Consider the following 16,125-nt stretch of genomic DNA (forward strand, 5'->3'; position numbering starts at 1 on the left):
TTTCAGGAATCGGGAAAAGCAGGGTATATAGCTGTAGGTTTTTCAGGAATCGGGAAAAGCTATGTACTCAGCTTTTCCCAATTCCTGAAAAACCAACAGCTAGCATAACTGTAGGTTTTGCAGGAATCGGGAAAAGCTGAGTACATAACTGTAGGTTTTTCAGGAATAAGGAAAAGCAGAGTACATAGCTGTAGGTTTTTCAGGAATCGGGAAAAGCTATGTACTCAGCTTTTCCCAATTCCTGAAAAACCTACAGCTAGCATAACTGTAGGTTTTGCAGAAATCGGGAAAAGCTAAGTACATAACTGTTTAACGTTTTTCAGGAATCGGGAAAAGCAGAGTACATAGCTGTAGGTTTTTCAGGAATCAGGAAAAGCTATGTACTCAGCTTTTCCCAATTTCTGAAAAACCTACAGCTAGCATAACTGTAGGTTTTGCAGGAATCGGCAGAAGCTGAGTACATAACTGTAGGTTTTGCAGGAATAGGGGAAAAGCTGAGAGCGTAGGTTTGTTTTGCAGGAATCGGGAAAAGCTGGGTAGATGAGAGGATTAGGGTTTGTAAAGAAGTGTGTCTAAACAGTGGAGCGGGACTGCACACGCCTACGCTCCCATCAACCAATCACAGTATCTGTGCTGGCAGCCAATCACACACTGTCGGTCTGCCAAAGCTCTGCTCTGCTGACTCAGCACTTTCGTTTTCGTCTGAGGCATGAGAGAGTTTAGGTTGACAAAGGTTTTGCCTGACGCCTGATGGAGGAGGGAGGAGGCGGGACGCAGTTTTCGCTGAAGGATGAGGGAGGTATGGCTGAGAACTGACAGCTATTTGCCTGAGGGAGGAGGCGGGACACCGTTTTGGCTGAAGGATGAGCGAGGTACAGCTGACGGCTGATGCTGTCCTAAAATGGACACCGTATATTTGAGGACACCACCTCTTAGGGTGGGAACTTTATGTAGGTAGAGAAAGGGGTGTAGGTGGAGTTAAGGGCTGCAAAACCCTGTCCCCTACCTTACAGCAACATTCAAATAAGTTAAAAATGATATTTATAGTGAAATTGGTTGTTGATGTGAATTTACCAAATCATGGTTAGCAAAATATCCACATTTTCCTTGTGTGATTTACTTCATAACCTTCCACTGTAAAAAAAAAAAATATATATATATATATATATATATATATATATATATATATATTCACAAGTGATAGGTGTAATATATACTTACTTCCAGGGTGACAAGCACCGCTGATAGAGGGAATGTTAAGCCTATAATGGAGGACCAATCAGGCTTAGCATCAGTGTATTAAAGCACAGCCTGTTAAAGCTAGATGCAATTGCCACATCCTTCCCATGCGGCCCTTAAGGCCAGCATGTAAAATGTCAGTCTTCAATAAATTCCCTCCTCCATCTTTCTGTAACTCAGAAACATCACAAACTAAACAGGGTGTGTCATACTCCTCCACAGATTCCCCTTTTGGACAGTGCTCCTGTGAGGTACAATGAACCCAGCAATGCAGGCTCTAGTCGTGGACCCAATGAGCGATGTAAGCCATGCAAGCTGCAGGCCCATATTAGCATCCACCACATAGTTTGTCTCACAATGTCCATTGTGTAATCTCTTCAGAAAAGGGGAACCCTCTCACACTTTGTTCTCTTGGAGATAGGAATCAGGCCTTCCACAGGGAGCTGTCACTCACTTTTCGAAGTTGGCCTGGCCATGTGGCGAACAACTTATCCCCTATCTTAAGGATAGGGGATAAGTTCCAGATCGCGGGGGGTCCGACCGCTGGGGCCCCCTGCGATCTCCTGTACGGGGCTCCGACAGCCCGCGTGAAGGGGGCATCGGCCGACACGCCCCCTCAATACAACTCTATGGCAGAGCCGGAGCGCAATCTCCGGCTCTGCCATAGCAATGTATTGAGGGGGCGTGTCAGCCGCCGCTTCGTGCGGTGGTCAACACCCGCTATCTGTCCGGAGAGCCTGGCTCCCATACAGAGAGATCGCGGGGGGCCCCAGCAGTCGGACCCCCCGCGGTCTCAAACTTATCCCCTATCCTTAGGATAGGGGATAAGTTTTTCACCACGGAACTACCCCTTTAAGTCATCTACTGAGGTGCATTAGGGCTGGATGGGGCATCTGTCTCCTTTCTGCCTGAGAATAGTGCTCTCTGCTGACACCTCTGTCCATTTAGGAACTGTCCAGAGTAGGAGCAAATCCCCATAGCAAACCTCTTTTGCTCTTGACAGATCCTGACATGGACAGAGGTGTCAGCAGAGAGCACTGTGGTCAGACTAGAAAGGAAATTAAAAAAAAGAAAAGAAATTCCTCTGTAGTATACAGCATCTGATAAGTGATGGAAGGATTAAGATTTTTTTATAGAAGTAATTTACAAATCTGTTTGACTTTCTGGCACCAGTTGATTTAAAAGAAAATGTTTTCCAGCAGAGTACGCTTTAAGCTTGATCTTCCTGGACTCCATCAGCTGTTAGAAACCCTCCTTGACAGGGGGCAGGCCCACTTGTACAGCAGCTTCAGACCAGTCAGACTGTACCTGAAAGGTGTTGTACATTATACAATAAAAATATTTTAGTATGTACCCATCTCCATTTGTTGGATCCTGGCAGTGGCCATTATACCTGTGGTAGCCCTTGGGGGTGTATGGTAGTTGGGGGTGTTGTTTCGGTAGATGAGGGGTTAAGGTTAACCCTATAGTTCGTGACGCCAGGCTGAGGGCTAGTATGCTGAGGTAATTCTCCGGCCTATCGCCGCCCTTCCCAGTAACAATAGGTGCATGCATAAAATGACTGAAGGTCCACAAGGTACTTGAACTTGGATAACTTTACTTAAATGCTTGCGGTACATCCAATGCACAATAACAGTCTCATTCAAACTGTCTCTATATAGTTCAGTGACTGACAGTTGTTGCGGACCTTGAATTGTACTATAAGTCTCTGAATTTAGGGTTAATTTTGAAGATCCGTCCGGATTTAGGGGATAGATAAGGTCCGGTGATCTTGCAGAGTGCTTAGGAATTGATACACTGACTGTTTAGAAGAGATCAGCCGTCGCCGCAAGGCTAGGGCCTAAATTCACTGATGACAGCAGCGCAGATCCTTCCCTGTAAACAGCCCATGAGGAAAGAGAACTAACAATGGCCGCCGCTCCTTTATATGAGCAGGGGCGGGGTTGTTCTGATTGGTCCGAATATCTATCACTCGCCGTCACAAAGAATGATGGGTGCAATACGCTCCGTACAGGTAATTAACTATTTATATACAAATATATAAATCCTGAATAAACTATTAAATAACCAATACCTAGATGAGAGGCGACAAGGGGCGGACTAGACAAGAAGGACCCCGACGTCCTAGGGACTCTGGCTATGGGGACCTCTATGCAGGTACCGTATAGGATGCGGTACCGGGACACCACAAACCCCCTTACTTAAGATAAGTCAACCTCGATGCCTGTCCCCTAAGGCAGAGGAACTAGGACTAGACCAGGATGATACATATAAATTTGCTATACATCCTAAGTAAACATTGAACACATTTACATTCTTTGATACTCTTACTAGTATCTGGACTAGACAATAGAAATCTATCTAGACATTGGTGCTATCTGGACATTAATGCTATCTAGACATTAATGCTATCTAGACATTAATGAAGCTATCTAACCCTTAGTTCCTAGCCTCTAAAACATTTTATCAAACTCACTTTAAAGCTTACTAGACAATTAGGCAGCTATCTAACATGTAGTTTCTAGCTCCTGAGACATTTTTATTAGCTCTCTATACATCTTTATGAGGCTAACTAAACATTAGCACAGCTCTCTATACCTTTAGTTTCAAGCTGACTAAACAACTTTATTATCTCACACATTTTATTTGCCAACAATGAGTTACCTGCTAGTACACATAAGGTATATTGACTAGCCGGAAGCTAGGTCAGAGTAAGGTTTGCTGCTAGGGTCTATCGGCTACACGCTACTTACCCCTAGAGCCACATAACCTACCTAGGTTACTTTAAGTATTACGTGTTTAATTCTATATTTGCAAGATCACCTACTGGCCTGGTAGAGCATCTCACACACGCAAAGAAGGAGAAGAAGAAGTGTACCTAACAGTGGCAGGAATTGGGTATCAATATGCTACAATTCCTAAGTGTTTTCTTAAGTGAGATATTTACTTTGGTGTATGTACTAGAGAAACTTGAGGTAGTACATTTAAGTGAGTAGTTTAGAGTACTGAAAAGTGATAGGCAGAGCATTGAAGTGGGTTATCAAAGGTACTATGTGTGCAGGTACTAAAAGTGAGTCCTGGTACCTTACGGGTAGTTTGCCCTGTGTAGTCCTTTGAGACCGCCGCAACACAAACATTTTCTGTGTACAGCTCTAATTCACTTTTTATGTACATAGACATTAGACTATCTTTCTATGTACAACCATTACATTACCATAACAATTTTTTATGTACACAGACACGAGGATACCTTCCTGTGTACAAGAACCATATACATATTTATTATATAGACTTACACAATTATGAACACTCCAACATGGTTCAGGCGCATTCACCTGATAAGTGCAACATTTAGCATAAGAGTTCTTATGAAGCTGCTGAAAGGTAAACACGGCCTTAACCACAACTCAGCCGAGTACAGTCCTTAATGAATCTCCTACTGGCTAGGAGTTTCTTGACTGAATAGTCAGGCACAAGCTTATTGGTTACGTTGCTGAACTTTGAACTGGAAAAATCTTAGCACAGTCCTGCTAGGCAAAATTCTTGAACTTGGTTGCTGCAAAATAAAAGTGGTGAACACAAGAAACAATCTGACATTACTTTAAAGTCTCTTCAGAGAATATTCTTCTTTACTTTTGTTGTGCCTCTCTTGGTTCCTCTGTACCTTCCTACATCAGGGGCAGGTGTAGAATTGACATAGCTTTGCCACACCACATTGGTGAGGATGGAGTGGTGGATGGCAGCATTAGAAGGGGACACAGGCTTTCTAGCCGGGATCAAAGTGGGGCAATAGGGCTTGAGTACCATCTCCAAACTAGGATGGACCCATGACTCTTTCGTTGGTACCCTGGAAGCAGGCAAACTCTCCATGTCATAAGAGGGCCTTGGTACATACGTTGATACCTGTGTAGGAGGCAAACTCTCATTGCTCCGAGAGGGCCTAGGTGTGTGCGTTGGTACCTCTGGAACAGACAAACTCTCATTGCTCGAGAGGGTCTAGGTACGATCTTTGGTGACCGCAATTTGGGCTTACTTTCCTGAACTTGAGCAGGACTTGACTCTCGACGATCTGTAGAAAATGAAGAACTTGACTCTTTGCTGTACATAGAAGATGATGAACTTGACTCTTTGCTGTACATAGAAGATGATGAACTTGACTCTTTGCTGTACATAGAAGATGATGAACTTGGCTGTTGAAGCTCCTCCTCCTTGGGTACGCTGGTGGAGGCTTTAGGAGCAGACCTTTTCGGCCTCAAGTTGAAGGGATCGGACTCCCAATCAGTTGACGGAAAATATTTGAAGGGAAGCTGTGTTGGGGCTGTTGGTCTGATGACCGCTGCAGCCCATTCTCCATGAAGGCTCTGGACGGGGGTGTACTCCACAATTTCACCCACCTCCAAGGTGTAGAACTTCTTATGGAGATATGGCCTTTGCACTGCTCGCCGGTTTACGAGGATGGTCTGCCCAGTGTGGCAGTCAAGGAGTGTCCCATAACCTCTGACCTTGTCGAACTTGGCCACAGTTGCTCTTCTTCTTTCTAATGGCTCCTCCCCTTCTCGGGGGTGATCCCATTTGCGTATGTACAATGCCTCCATTTCTTTGGTATTTTCTTGATACCGCACTTTTTCTTCATAAGGCAAATGCACGTGCTTGGGGGCATAGAGTTCTTTGTGTCTGGCCTTTAACTTTTCCATCAATTCGGCCAGCTCGGCTTCTTGACGGGCCCTTTCTTTTTCTGCAGTTGGGATTGGTGGGAGTGGCTTCCCAGGTAATCGTTGAATTACTCTGTGCATGTACTCGATCAGCTCCGGCTCATCTCCGAACACCCATTGCGGCAATTTTGGTGAGCACGGTCGTGCACTTGGCAAGCTTGATCGAGGTATGACCTCAGGGCTGGAGGAGGAAGAATAGGCCGCCTCTGGAGGGGTACTCACAGTAGACTCCTCCGACGGGATCTCGGCCCATGAGCCCCAGGTTCTGTGGTGAGGGGACAATCTCACCGGTGATGCACCTCCAGGTGTCCCTGCGCTCTCCGCTGGAGGTGTCTCTGGCCAATCGTCGTCATCATCAGGCAGTGGGGGAAGATTGCAGGCCCCCTCTTCATCTAATTACAACCGCTGCAGACGGTTAGCAAGTTCTTGGAAAAGTCGGGCTGCGACTGCCACAACTTTCCGCTTTTCCGGTGCCATTTTGCCAACTTCACCACGTGGAACGCTGCTCTCCACCATGTCTGTACTCTCCGGCTCTCCGTGCAGACTGAAGAGGTCGCTGTGCGTGGTGTCTTTTATCGTGGGCTTCTTCAAAATGGCGCCCGGCAGGAAGGACGTTATCGGTGCAGCCCCGACTTCCGGTCCCTCCAGAGACGACTCCTGTATCTCTGAGTTCCCTTTCGGCTGTGACACAGCAACTTGGTGGCCACGCTCAGGGGCGGGGCGTGGCGCAGCGCGGGCTTTCTTCGCGCACTTTTTCGGCAGCAGTTCGGCTCCGCCTGTGCCGCCGGACCAAAGGATTGCAGCATTAACTCTTTGCGCAGTTTACACATTTCAGTTGTAGATAACTCTTCGCCTCCCCCTTACTTTTCTCGTGGCCCCCTTGTAAGGTGCCACACACAGCAATACAGTTTACAGCACATGAATAAAGTTCGTTTTCTGGGGTGAGTACACTTTCACTAGTGGCGACTGTAGTAGGCACACACCCGAATCCTGTTCATGCGACGCCAAAAAGGCTTTGTGGTAGCCCTTGGGGGTGTATGGTAGTTGGGGTGTTGTTTCGGTAGATGAGGGGTTAAGGTTAACCCTATAGTTCGTGACGCCAGGCTGAGGGCTAGTATGCTGAGGTAATTCTCCGGCCTATCGTCGCCCCTTCCCAGTAACGATAGGTGCATGCATAAAATGACTGAAGGTCCACAAGTTACTTGAACTTGGATAACTTTACTTAAATGCTTGCGGTACATCCAATGCACAATAACAGTCTCATTCAAACAGTCTCTATAGTTCAGTGACTGACAGTTGTTGCGGACCTTGAATTGTATTATAAGTCTCTGAATTTAGGGTTAATTTTGAAGATCCGTCCGGATTTAGGGGATAGATAAGGTCCGGTGATCTTGCAGAGAAAAACATATCTAGTAGAGACCAATATATGGAGGGTGGAATTTGACCACTAACTCATAGACTACCAAACAGGGTAGCCCAAAAAAACCCTTTATTTCCCATATATCAAGAAAATGTGAATTTAAAAGTGCAATCTTTATTGAAATCGGGTCGCACTTAATGGTGTTTTAAAAATATAGAGCACCATATCGTCCTACTTGTTAGATTCTATATGCATATAAATTGGACCAACTGGTCTATGGATTGAATGAACACTGGAGCGGAGAAGAGGTGCCTGCAGATCACCTGCATTCAGCGCTATTGAATGAATATTGAATTGTCCTACAATAGCGCTGAATGCAGGTGATCTGCAGGCACCTCTTCTCCGCTCCAGTGTTCATTCAATCCATAGACCAGTTGGTCCAATTTATATGCATATAGAATCTAACAAGTAGGACGATATGGTGCTCTATATTTTTAAAACACCATTAAGTGCGACCCGATTTCAATAAAGATTGCACTTTTAAATTCACATTTTCTTGATATATGGGAAATAAAGGGTTTTTTTGGGCTACCCTGTTTGGTAGTCTATGAGTTAGTGATCTTGCAGAGTGCTTAGGGATTGATACACTCACTGTTTAGAAGAGATCAGCCGTCGCCGCAAGGCTAGGGCCTAAATTCACTGATGACAGCAGCACAGATCCTTCCCTGTCAACAGCCCACGAGGAAAGAGAACTAACAATGGCCACCGCTACCTTATATGGACAGGGGTGGGGTTGTTCTGATTGGTCCGAATATCTGTCACTCACCGTCACAAAGAATGATGGGTGCAATACGTCACAGGGACCTCCAAAGATCCTTAAGCAAAAACCATAGAGTTTACCTGATCACGTGACCCGCAGGTCCTGCTACGCTCCGTACAGGTAATTAACTATTTATATACATTTGTACAATTATATCTATATAAATCCTGAATAAACTATTAGATAACCAATACCTAGATGAGAGGTGACAAGGGGCGGACTAGACAAGAAGGACCCCGACGTCCTAGGGACTGTGGCTATGGGGACCTCTATACAGGTACCGTATAGGATGCGGTACCGGGACACCACATACCCTTTACTATAAGGAGCTGGGGTGTTTTGACAATACCACTGTGAGGCATTGCGCAGCAACATACCAACAAGATGGTTCATAGTCCTCGTGGGGCACAGATCCCAAGTAGGGGATATGCCAATATGATGTTACCTAAAAGAGACAAAACATTTGAAAACATTTTGTATTACATTTTGCATAACAATAAACATAAAAGGTGGGATCCCTTACACCCCTTACAACGTCACACTCTGTAAATAATAGAATGGTCAAGATCGGTCTGGTTGGCAGATCTGTCCTTATCTCTGCAAACCTATCAACATGTATGTCTGAGCCACATGTCAAAAGTTGTATTTAAAGGGGTACTCCGGCACTTAGACATCTTATCCCCTATCCAAAGGATAGGGGATAAGATGCCTGATCGCGGGGGTCCCGCCGCTGGGGACCCCCTCTGATCTTGCACACAGCACCCCGTTTATAATCAGTCCCCGGAGCGTGTTCACTCCGGGACTGATTACTGTTGATCACAGGTCGCTGTCACGCCCTCTCCCATAGGCTTGCATTGAGGGGGGGCGGAGCGTGACGTCACATGGGGCATATGATTCAAATTACCCAGTGCTAAAGCGTTACTGTCATTAAAAAACACTTTTGACATGTGGGTCAGACAAAAGGACAAAACTGTTGGTACTCTTCTGTTAAAGACAGTAAAACCCACAATGAAACCCACAGTAAAACCCACAGCAAACTGATAAATGAAGTAATAAATATCAATTTACTGAAAATAAACTGATCAGAAAATCAGACATTGCTTTTAAATTGTGGTTCAACAAAATAATTTTATAAAACAAAAATGATGTTACTGTCCTGGACAAAAATGATGCTCCCCTGAACTTAATATTTTGTTGCACAACCTCTTGAGGCAGTCACTATAATCCAGTGATTTCTGTAACTCTCAATGAGACTTCTGCACTTGTCTCCAGATGTCTCAGGTGTGAAGGTGTCTTCTCCAGACTAAATGTTTCAGCTCCTTCCACAGATATTCAATAGAATTCAGATCAGGGCTCATAGAATCCTCTTCAAAATAGTCCATTGTTTTATTCTTAGCCATTCTTGGGGGCTTTAAATGAAACAGATTTGTAAATTACTTCTATTAAAAAATCTTAATTCTTCCAGTAGTTATCATCTGCTGTATGACCACAGTGCTCTCTGCTGACACCTCTGTCCATATCAGGAACTGTCCAGAGTAGGAGAAAATGCCCATAGCAAACCTCTCCTGCTCTGGACAGTTCCTGACATGGACAGAGGTGGCAGCAGAGAGCACTGTGGTCAGACAGAAAAGAAGCACTCAACTTCCTCTGTAGTATCCAACAGCTAATAAGTACAGGAAGGATTAAGATTTTTTAATAGAAGAATTTTACAAATCTGTTTTACTTCTGGCACCAGTCAATTTGATTAAAAAAATTCCACCTTAATACACGTTTAAGCGTTGTGGATCATTAAACTGTTGGAGGACCCATGACCTGCACTGAGACCAAGCTTCCTGACACTGGGCAGCACATTTCCCATCAGAATACCTCGATAGTCTTAAGAATGCATTGTACCCTGCACAGATTCATGACACCCTGTGCCAGATGGAGCAAAGCAGCCCCAAAATATACTCGAGCCTGCAGTCTGGAGTAGGCACCCTTCACACCTTAGCCAGCAGTATTTTATGGGGAGTGGACCAAGATACATGGAGACAAGTGCAGAAGTCTCAATGAGTTACAGAAATCACTGGATTGTACTGACTGCCTCAAAAGGTTGTGCCACAAAATATTAAAGGGGTTATCCACCATAAGGTGACTTTAGTATGTACCTGGCAGACAGTAATAGGCATGCTTAGGAAGGATCTGCACTTGTCTTGGGGATAAATGTTGTGAGATTACCAGAACTATGTGGCTAGCTTTTTGTGAACTGGTATTTCCTATTTGACTTTTCTTTTTTGACTACAAATCCCACAATTACATTTTCCTCCCTCCCACACATCAGCCACCCCACCCATTGAAACATAAAAGAGCTGCAGACCTGTGGTTTTCAATCAGGGTGCCTACAGCTGTTGCATTAGTTGCAGATTGATCTCTCTCCCACCAAGCGATCCCTCCACCCATTGAAGCAGACAGGCTCCCTGTCATCAGCTGACTAGTGAGTCAGGTCTCGGCCGCATTGCAACCTGGGAAAAATCTGAGACAACAGTAATTTTGTATGCTGTGAAAAATAAATATTGGAGTGAAAATCACATAAGAATTGTGAGAAAACCATCACACACAGGTACAGGCACTATATTATGAACTACATTAACTTTACAGCCCCTGTAGCATAGTCAAATAAAAAGAAATTTCCTGGAATACCCTTTTAACCTGTTCAGGACCCAGGGGAGTAATTTTATGCCCCGGCGCCCTGCCACGGCGTTAACTTATGCCCTGGCGGTTTCCAGTCCCTGCCGCGCGCTGGGCAGAGATCAGAAGCGGATGCCTGCTGAAATGTTTCAGCAGGCATCCAGGGCAAACGCCAAGGGGGGCCATGTAGGCCCCCCATGTCGGCGATCACCGCAAATCGCAAGGGATTGCGATCTGCGGCGATACCGGGCTGATCGGGTCTCTGGGACCCGACCGCCCAGTAATTTTGCATGATCCCGGCTGTCACAGACAGCCAGGACCATGCTGGAGCCTAGGAGCGAGGTGGCAAGCCTGCCACCTCCGATCCCCTGCGATCCGTTGGTTAGTTAACCGACCAATCGCAGGGGGGACGGTTACTTCCTCCCGTCCTGCCCGGCCCCTGAAAGTCCGGAGAGGACGGGAGGAAGACCGGAAGACGCGGCGGGGGACGGGGGAGTGCTGGGAACCGGCCCCGGTACTTACCTCGTCCCTGAAGACCCGGATCCTAGCGATGAAGATGGCGGCGGCGGCGACAGGTGAGTGGATCTTCAGCCACGGTCGGGCCCTTTACAGCAATGCACGTCGCCGTCAAGCGACATGCATTGCTGTAATAGGACCCTGTATACTACAACTCCTAGCATGCCCAGACAGCCCTTGGCGTCTGGGCATGCTGGGACTTGCAGTTTTGCAACATCTGGAGGTCCACAGTTTGGAGACCACTGTGCCCTTCCAGATGTTGCTAAACTACACATCCTCATCATGCCCTTACTGTCCAGGCATGCTGGGAGTTGTAGTTCTGTAACATCTGGCCCTTCAGATGTTGCAGAACTACAACTCCCAGCATGCCTGGACAGTTTTGGCATACTGGGAGTTGTAGTTTTGCAACATCTGGAAGGGCACAAATTGGGAACCACTGTATTAGTGGTCTGCAAACTGTAGTCCTCCAGATGTTGCAAAACTACAACTCCAAGCATGCTGGGAGTTGTAGTTTGGCAACATCTGGCTCTAAAGATGTTGCCGAACTACTACTTCCAGCATGCCTGAGAATGTTTGGGAGTTGTGGTTTTGCAACAACTGGAGGCACACTGGTTGAGAAACATTGTCTGTTTTCTAAGTCAGTGTTTCCCAACCCGTGTGCCTCCAGCTGTTGCAAAACAATAACTACCAGCATGCATTGATAGACTGTGCATGCTGGGAGTTGTAGTTTTGCAACAGCTGGAGATCCCCCCCCCCCCCTGTGAATGTACAGGGTACATTCACATGGGCAGGGGGCTTACAGTGAGTATCAGGTTCAAGTTTGCGATGCAAATACAGGAAACTCGCTGTAATCCCCCGCCCGTGTGACTGTACCCTAAAAACACTACACTATACTAACACAAAATAAAATAAAAAGTAAAAAACACTACATATACACATACCCCTACACAGCCCCCCTCCCCTCCCCAATAAAAATGAAAAACGTCGGGTACGCCACTGTTTCCAAAATGGAGCCTCCAGCTGTTGCAAAACAACAACTCCCAGTATTGCCGGACAGCCGTTGACTGTCCAAGCATGCTGGGAGTTTTGCAACAGCTGGAGGCACCCTGTTTGGGAATCACTGGCGTAGAATACCCCTATGTCCACCCCTATGCAAATCCCTAATTCAGGCCTCAAATGCGCATGGCACTCTCACTTCGGAGCCCTGTCATATTTCAAGGCAACAGTTTAGGGCCACATATGGGGTATCGCCGTACTTGGGAGAAATTGCCTAACAAATTTTGGGGGGCTTTTTCTCATTTCACCCCTTATGAAAAGGTGAAGTTGGGGTCTACGCCAGCATGTTAGTGTAAAAAAATAATTTTTTTACATTAACATGCTGGTGTTGCCCTATACTTTTCATTTTGACAAGAGGTAAAAGGGGAAAAAGCCCCCCAAAATTTGTAATGCAATTTCTCCCGACTACGAAGATACCCCATATGTGGGCGCAAAGTGCTCTTGGGGCGCACAACAAGGCCCATAAGGGAGAGTGCACCATGTACATTTGAGGTGATATGAACAGGGGTGGCTAATTGTTACAGCGGTTTTGATAAACGCAAAAAAAAAAAAACCCACATGTGACCCCATTTCGGAAACTACACCCCTCACGGAATGTAATGAGGGGTGCAGTGAGAATTTACACCCCACTGGTGTCTGACAGAGCTTTGGAACAGTGGGCTGTGCAAATAAAACATTTTGTACAGCCCACTGTTTCAAAGATCTGACAGACACCAGTGGGTTGTAAATGCTCACTGTATCCCTTGCTACGTTTGTCAAGGGGTCTAGTTTCCAAAATGGTATGCCATGTGGGGGTTATTTTGCTGTCCTGGCACCATAGGGGCTTCCTAAATGCGGCATGCCCCCCCGAGCAAAATTTGCTCTCAAAAAGCCAAATATGACTCCTTCTCTTCTGAGCATTGTAGTTTGCCCGTATTGCACTTCAGGTCAACTTATGGGGTACCTCCATACTCAGAAGAGATGGGGTTACAAATTTTGGGGGGTATTTTCTGCTATTAACCCTTGCAAAAATGTGAAATTTGGGGGGAAACACACATTTTAGTGAAAAAAATTATATATTGTTTTACATATGCAAAAGTCGTGAAACACCTGTGGGGTATTAAGGCTCACTTTATTCCTTGTTACATTCCTAAAGGGGTCTAGTTTCCAAAATGGTATGCCATGTGGGGGGGTTTTGCTGTTCAGGCACCATAGGGGCTTCCTAAATGCAACATGCCCCCCAAAAACCATTTCAGAAAAACGTACTCTCCAAAATCCCCTTGTCGCTTCTTCGCTTCTGAGCCCTCTACTGCGCCCGCCGAACACTTTACATAGACATATGAGGTATGTGCTTACTCGAGAGAAATTGGGCTACAAAAATAACAATCCATTTTCTCCACTTACCCCTTGTAAAAATTCAAAAATTTGGTCTACAAGAACATGCGAGTGTAAAAAATTAAGATTGTGAATTTTCTCCTTCACTTTGCTGCTATTCCTGTGAAACACCTAAAGGGTTAAAATGGTGACTGAATTTAATTTTGAATACTTTGGGGGGTGCAGTTTTCATAATGGGGTCATTTGTGGGGTATTTCTAAGATGAAGACCCTTCAAATCCACTGCAAACCTGAACTGGTCCCTGAAAAATTGTGATTTTGGAAATTTTGCGAAAAATTGGAAAATTGCTGCTGAACTTTGAAGCCCTCTGGTGTCTTCCAAAAGTAAAAACATGTCAACTTTATGATGCAATCATAAAGTAGACATATTGTGTATGTGAATAAAAAGAAAATTATTTGGAATATCCATTTTCCTTACAAGCAGAGAGCTTCAAAGTTAGAAAAATGCAAAATTTTCTAATTTTTCATCAAATTTGGGGATTTTTCACCAAGAAAGGATGCAAGTTACCACAAAAATTTACCACTATGTTAAATTAGAATATGTCACGAAAAAACAATCTCGGAATCAGAATGATAACTAAAAGCATTCCAGAGTTATTAATGTTTAAAGTGACAGTGGTCAGATGTGCAAAAAATGGCCGGGTCCTAAGGTGTAAAATGGCTGGGTCCTTAAGGGGTTAAAGGGGTTCTCCGAGGCTTAGACATCTTATCCCCTATCCAAAGGATCGCGGGGGTCCCGCCGCTGGGGACCCCCGTGATCTTGCACACCGCACCCCGTTTATAATCAGTCCCCGGAACGTGTTCGCTCCAGATCTGATTACTGTCGATCACAGGCCCGGAGCGTTGGGACAACAAGGCTCCGCCCCCCTCAATGCAAGCCTATGGGAGGGAGGTGACAGGACTCCCACGATCAGGCATCTTATCCCCTATCCTTTGGAATAAGAAGTCTAAGCACCGGAGAACCCCTTTAAGTTCAGGGAAACTCATGTTTGACCAGGACAGCTTTATCATTTTGTTTTATAAAATGTTCAGTTATTTTCAGTACAATTTTATTGATTTTACTCTTTTCAGTGTTCAGAGTTCATTGTGGTTTTTTTTTTTGTATTTAACAGAATGATACCATCAATTTTGCACACTGTAGAATTAGAGAAAAATACAGATCTATCCTAAACCACTTTGGATGATGTAATGAAAGCAACTCAATGATAATTTCAGCATGTGTTCTTTCGACAGCTTGTGCCAATTCTTCAGATGGTGAGAGATGGGAAAAAAAACTAGTTCGAAAAACGATAGCATGCCGACTTTTAACTGACCGAAACCAAATGGTCACGACTATGAGAAAACAGTTTTTGTTTCCAATCTCTAATTTTAATAAACTTCCATGTCTCATTCTTTTTTTTTCTGCAAAGATATTTTTTATTAGTGTTTGTTCGTGTTTTTCCAGAGGTATTTGTTTTGGACTGTTTGCAATTTTTCTTGGCTTCCTATTTCATTCATAATGTATATGTCACGATGCCGGCTGGCAGGTAGTGGATCCTCTGTGCTAGAGAGGGATTGGCGTGGACCGTGCTAGAGGATCGGTTCTAAGTCACTACTGGTTTTCACCAGAGCCCGCCGCAAAGCGGGATGGTCTTGCTGCGGCGGTAGTGACCAGGTCGTATCCCCTAGCAACGGCTCAACCTCTCTGGCTGCTGAAGATAGGCGCGGTACAAGGGAGTAGACAGAAGCAAGGTCGGACGTAGCAGAAGGTCGGGGCAGGCAGCAAGGATCGTAGTCAGGGGCAACGGCAGAAGGTCTGGAATCACAGGCAAGGAACACACAAGGAACGCTTTCACTGGCACTAGGGCAACAAGATCCGGCGAGGGAGTGAAGGGGAAGTGAGGTGATATAGGGAAGTGCACAGGTGTAAACACTAATTGGAACCACTGCACCAATCAGCGGTGCAGTGGCCCTTTAAATCGCAAAGACCCGGCGCGCGCGCGCCCTAGGGAGCGGGGCCGCGCGCGCCGGGACAGAACTGACGGGGAGCGAGTAAGGTACGGGAGCCGGGGTGCGCATCGCGAGCGGGCGCTACCCGCATCGCGAATCGCATCCCGGCCGGAGGTAGTAACGCAGCGCCCCGGGTCCGTGGAACCGACCGGGGCGCTGCAGTGAGGGAAGTGTAGCGAGCGCTCCGGGGAGGAGCGGGGACCCGGAGCGCTCGGCGTAACAGTACCCCCCCCCTTGGGTCTCCCCCTCTTCTTGGGGCCTGAGAACCTGAGGATCAGACTTTTGTCCAGGATATTGTCCTCAGGTTCCCAGGACCTCTCTTCTGGACCACAACCCTCCCAATCCACTAAAAAAAAAGTTCTTCCCCTGACCTTTTTAGAGGCCAAAATCTCT

At 45.8% G+C, this 16,125-nt stretch overlaps 1 protein-coding gene across 1 annotated transcript in view; it reads left to right on the forward strand.

Moving 5' to 3' along the window:
- The first annotated feature begins 735 nt into the window (after positions 1-735).
- METTL27 (methyltransferase like 27) overlaps positions 736-16,125 on the forward strand; it is a 113,287-nt gene continuing 97,897 nt past the window's right edge. Inside the window, exon 1 of the mRNA XM_056558542.1 lies at positions 736-872. The gene's annotated coding sequence lies outside the window, so the exon portion shown is untranslated. The remainder of the gene's footprint in view (positions 873-16,125) is intronic.

This window comes from Hyla sarda, chromosome 2 (genome assembly GCF_029499605.1).
Source record: "Hyla sarda isolate aHylSar1 chromosome 2, aHylSar1.hap1, whole genome shotgun sequence".
Classification (NCBI taxonomy): Eukaryota; Metazoa; Chordata; class Amphibia; order Anura; family Hylidae; genus Hyla; species Hyla sarda.